Below are 5214 nucleotides of genomic sequence, written 5' to 3'. Positions count from 1 at the left end.
CCCAGACTGCGAGAGGGCACAGGCCAGGCTGAGGGACCCCCCGAGTGCACAAATTTTTGTGCACCAGGCCTCTAGTATATATATAATGTTGAGCCAGTTATAATCTTTTCGTTTGTAAGAAATACAGATGCGAATTCAATTGATTAATGGGACTGACACAATAGAGAAAAATGTGGAAAACCAGAAAAAGTCTCACCACTGCATGGCATGTTTGGGATATCACTCAAGGTAACCCAGCATCATTGCCTCCTCAAGGGAAAATTCCCTTCTAGTGCTTATCTATCATGGTGAATAAAAAAAAAAAATGTGGCTCTTCTAATTAAAGGCTAAGGGGATTAGCCTTTTTTATTTCCTTCCTATCAGCCTAATGACTTTAATTTATTCATAATTCATACAGACCACCATCTCTGTTTCTCAGTTTTGACTCCTGCCCATTGACTTCCAGTTATCCATATTTATTCACATTTAAGGTCATCAAGTTCAATATTTGTTATGTAATACAGAGTCGCTGTTAATGGTAGGTTCTTTTTAAGACCACATGATAGTCACTGGCCACACTAGAGATGGCTGTCTTAAATCCAGGCACATCATTTTTGTTGAAATCTACTGTGACCAGCTAGGCCTAGAAACATGGTCATATTTTCTGGGTGAAGAGACCTATGCATTGTGGACATTCAGCATAACGAGCTCCCCTGTAATACTGTGTTTGTTTTTAAATGTCATATTCATTCCTTTGAAATAGTATTAAAGAAGATTATCTATATATACTTTGTTTTTCTATTACTCATATACACAGCTGGAATAAGCCAATAGCTTACTATAAAACCTAGAGAATGGAAAGTAAACTGGCTGATGATTAGATATTATAGACAAATATTTCTTGATTATTCTTCTAAATAAACTGAATTCATTATTTGTAATATCTGGTATATTGTTTTCACATTATCAACACAATAATTTCTAGCAAATCTCTGTAAAAGTGGGAAGTTTATATAAAGTGAAGAGAGCAAATAGACATTGAAATGTGTTTTAGTCTACTTTCCAACATTCAATTCCAAATGTTAATTTCTTTCTTTTTTAATATTGTGAATGTCTTTTGCCATGATCATGAATTCTCCTTAAATTCCTTTTTACCCTTATTTCAATACAATAATCTCATTGTATCTATATCTGTTTTTATTTGATAATTATCCTGAGAGTATGTCAACTCCCTTTGGAAAGATGTACATGATGTACATATTACAGATTCTAAATTTCAGTCCTGAATATCCGTATGGGAGAGCGCCTTTTCTGTCAATACTAATCAGAATTAGCTTGATGCAAGGACTGGAGCACTAACCGCTTTCAGAACCCAAAGTGGCTATGACATTCACAAATCATTTATTTTGAGTTGGCCAAGAGTTAAACTATTCTGAAGGTAATATAACTAAGCTGTACTATCTTAATAATCATCTTAAAATATTCATCAGTATTATATCAAATATTGGAAAAAGTCACCATATACAAGTTGATAATGAAGTACAACAAAGATTGTGAGCTTTAGGCACAGCCTGATGTGAGTTTGAATCACGGACCCAGTAACTTTGGTATGCCCTTAGCCCAATTACTTCTCCGCTCACCGCCTGCATCTCCTCATCTGGAAAACTTCAATGTTATCATTTTGACTTGAAAGTAATATAATCATACATATAAAGTTTAGAGCCTAGATGTCTGACATTTAGGAGTCATGTTAGACACTGCCTGTCCCCACTGACTTTTATTGAAAGTACCACATACTGAGAAACAGGTTATAAATCTTAAGACGACTTTTATAACATTTTAGCAGATTTATTTGGTTTACATTTTGAAACCGCCTACTCTTGGTAAGTGGGGTTATCCTATAAAATGTTTTCTGATCTCATGGAAGTAATAAATTACCGTCAAAGAGATGAAAAATGGGATTCGATATAGATTCTAGGTGGCACCTAGCAATAAGTGGAAAAAAAGGGAAGTGTGATTGAGGAAGCAGAACTACCAAATATGAATAGCTCCTAATTCGCACTTGTACACAGAGTTTTCTCCATTCCCTTTTTAGGCAGTATAATGCAAATGAATACAACTACAACAGTAACCTCCTTAAAAAACTTTAGGTACATCTTTTGAATAAAAACTGCAGGTATCTTTATATTTTTAACATAAATACTTCATTTTACACTACACATACCTTCAATGGTCAATACATCAAGTAAGTAAAAGTTCATTGGGTATAGGATACCACCATCAATTTCAAATGTGGCACAAGAAATAGTCCCAAATACAGAGGTGTTTTGAGCAATGTACCAATTTGTTACCAACAAATGCGGCCCTATTTGGTTAATGTTGCCTCTCCCTGTTTATCAAAGTTACTTAACAAAGGAAAACTCCTCCGAAGACCCAGGGACAGTAACTGTAGTCAATACACTCTTCTCTCAAGGGTCATTGAATCACTAGAGAAGCCATTTCCCCCAGAGAAAAGAGAAGTCTCAGTGCAACAGAGGTGATAAATGTCTTCAGGCTTTGGCTAAAAACATACAACCAGCAAGTACATGTCAGCCCCTATGGGGATTCTAAAAATAGTTTATTCCTGTGAGGGAAACAATAATATCAACATCAGCCGGAAAAGCTCCCCTGAGAATTTGAGAGAGTTAGCCAATTAATATAAACCATGTTCTAACATGTTAATAAAATATCTCACCTCAGCATCCCACAGGAGGAAGGTGGAATCAACATTTCATGAAATAGGAGAGCTCATTCTACCAAGCACATTAAAGATGCCATGATAAATCTTTACATCATAAAGCAGCTAGATATTTACATAGTGCTTTAGCATAATTGATTTGTTATTGAAATTCAATATGTGTAAGTATGCATCTTGGAATGATATATATTTATATTTTAAATGATGTTTGTTTCATTGTTTGAAAAGCATTTTCAAGTACAAGCACTCCATAATAAGGTAAGTGGTTGCTATTATTCACTCAGGTGCTCAGAGTGCTAACCAATCAATTAGTGCTAACCAGTCATTGATAATTATAGTGATAGAAGTATTTTATCATTTTTGATTATGTAGAACTTTATCATAATGTGGCATAAAACCACCAGGCTCTATTTCTATGTAAAAAGAAAGTAGAAAAGAAAAAGTTTAGGTAATTTAATCTAACTTTGGGAGAAAGTTGCTTCTATTCTCTGTAGATGTTTTTAACAAACTTATGAGAAAAAATGGGTTTTGAAAAAATAATGTGGACTAGTTTTCCTAAATTACATAGATCATTGTCCTAAACTATGTAAATGCAAGAATTATCTAATTTCATCTAGTTGAATAACAAAGTGCAACTTCAAAATTCTAATAAACACATAAACTTAACCTCTTGTTGAAGAATTCTTTGCAAAGAAGTTAACTTTCTTTTTTATTAATGTATTTCATAAAATAAATCCATCTCTCTTGTATCAGAACTATAAATCATATCAATGATATATCAATTGTTTTTAGTTCATTTTTCTTAATAGATACATCAGAAACTATACCATTTAGATTTTAATTCCTACGTGGACACTTAAAACATTCAAGGAATTAACCCCAGATCCTTAACCCAGCGAGAGCTCAGAAAGCTGCCCAAGATTTCAAACTCTCATTTGCAAATTTTCTTCCCATCTAATTTAACTTCGAAGCTTTTAGAATCAGAGATCCTACCCTTTGACATCAACAAAATACTTCAATCAAAATCAAGTTACCTTAGCACTGCACCGTTCTCTACATTATGAAAAAGGTGAAATTCACTCTCTCTTTTTTTCATATCTTCTTTTATTTTCTCCTGATGGAAGGCAGGCTGCTATTATGTCAAAAGAAAGGGTCTGAACGCTCACTATCGAAAAGCCCGTTTCACGCTAGGACCCCTGCTTGTAAACTAAGCCTTCCCCCCACACACAGTCACTTGCTGCAGTGCAGAACGTCGGCTGAGCCGGTCAGAACTTTCAATGCAGAAACCCAGTGCCATGCAGGCTGCCGGCTCACGCAGCACTTACCTTAATTGAAATATTCCCCGTGAAGGACGTGAGCAGCCAGTCCAACCGCCCGTGCGCGGGGTGGGGGGAGCCAAGTTTGCGATCAGCCCCTCCAAGTAGCTGCCTGCTGTGCCGCTCGTCCCTGTGTATGCTGAGCCCCTCACTGTCTACGAGGACCCCTTGCAAATCAATAAATCAATGGAAAAGCTGAAACCCTCCGAGGTTCCGGGGAGGGAATGAGGACCGAGCGATGCTCCTGCCCGGAGAGACCCTCCCAGCGCGAGCTGCCTTGGCGGGCTCCCTGGCTGCTGTGATGGGCTCCTGCCAGGTCCCGGGAGCCGGAGCGGGGCGATGATCACTGACCTGATTAGCAGGGACGGCGCCCCGCGCACAGGCCACGCGCCCGGAGGGTCTCGGGTCTCCTGGGAATCGGAAAAGGCGCCGAGGCCACTTGGGGAGCTTGTCTTTTTCAGCCTAATGGATGGACAAAACTAGGGCTGTAATGTTGCAAGGAGATTCGGCACAGTGTGGAGCCACGGGAGGGCTTAAATAAACGTGCTTCCTTTCTCCCGCTGTTTCGCAAGGTGCATTTGTGTTAGATATCAGGTACGGTCGACCAATAAATGGGCTGAAATGGGCTGGCTGATGGAGCTGATGTGCAAGACAAGCCGAAAGCTGGACCGTGTTTAGAGCTATGGGATAAAAGGGATCGCTGCGCTTGTCTTTGCCCCAAGCCTGATACATACTTCAACCTCTGCCTAAGTAAAATACATTTAAGGGTTTCTCACAGCCCTCCGGAGTGCAAAGTCTCTGATTTATAAAAAGGAGGTATTCCTACTAAATTAGCATGTTTGGCAGTTTCTTAAAGACAAAGGACCCCAACCAAGACATAGAGAATGCAGCATTGCTTCTGTAGTTTTGCAAATAGCATTTTAAATTAGCATCACACTGGCAAAAATGTTTGCATTATGCTATTAACCTGAGTAACATAGGGGGGCTACAACATTACCCCTAAGGGAAACATCTCTTCTATTATCTGTTAAAATACTAATTGTCTAAAAACAAACAAAAAAGCAAGCATATGAGAGAATCAAAATGTCAAACATTTTTAACGTAATCATGTGCCATTAGCAACCTGCTGATATCCATCCCCTGACCACCTTACATCAAAAGTTACCACTTCCCTGAAGAGAG

At 38.2% G+C, this 5214-nt stretch overlaps 1 protein-coding gene across 1 annotated transcript in view; it reads right to left on the bottom strand.

Moving 5' to 3' along the window:
• Nucleotides 1–4741, bottom strand: part of CDH12 (cadherin 12, type 2 (N-cadherin 2)) — a 277650-nt gene extending 272909 nt beyond the window's left edge. Inside the window, exon 1 of the mRNA XM_014546325.1 lies at nt 4042–4741. The gene's annotated coding sequence lies outside the window, so the exon portion shown is untranslated. The remainder of the gene's footprint in view (nt 1–4041) is intronic.
• Between the last annotated feature and the right edge of the window lie 473 nt (nt 4742–5214).

This window comes from Myotis brandtii, unplaced genomic scaffold (assembly GCF_000412655.1).
Source record: "Myotis brandtii unplaced genomic scaffold, ASM41265v1 scaffold440, whole genome shotgun sequence".
Lineage (NCBI taxonomy): Eukaryota > Metazoa > Chordata > Mammalia > Chiroptera > Vespertilionidae > Myotis > Myotis brandtii.
Note: the sequence above shows the minus strand (reverse complement) of the source record. Positions and strands in the feature narration are given on the sequence as shown.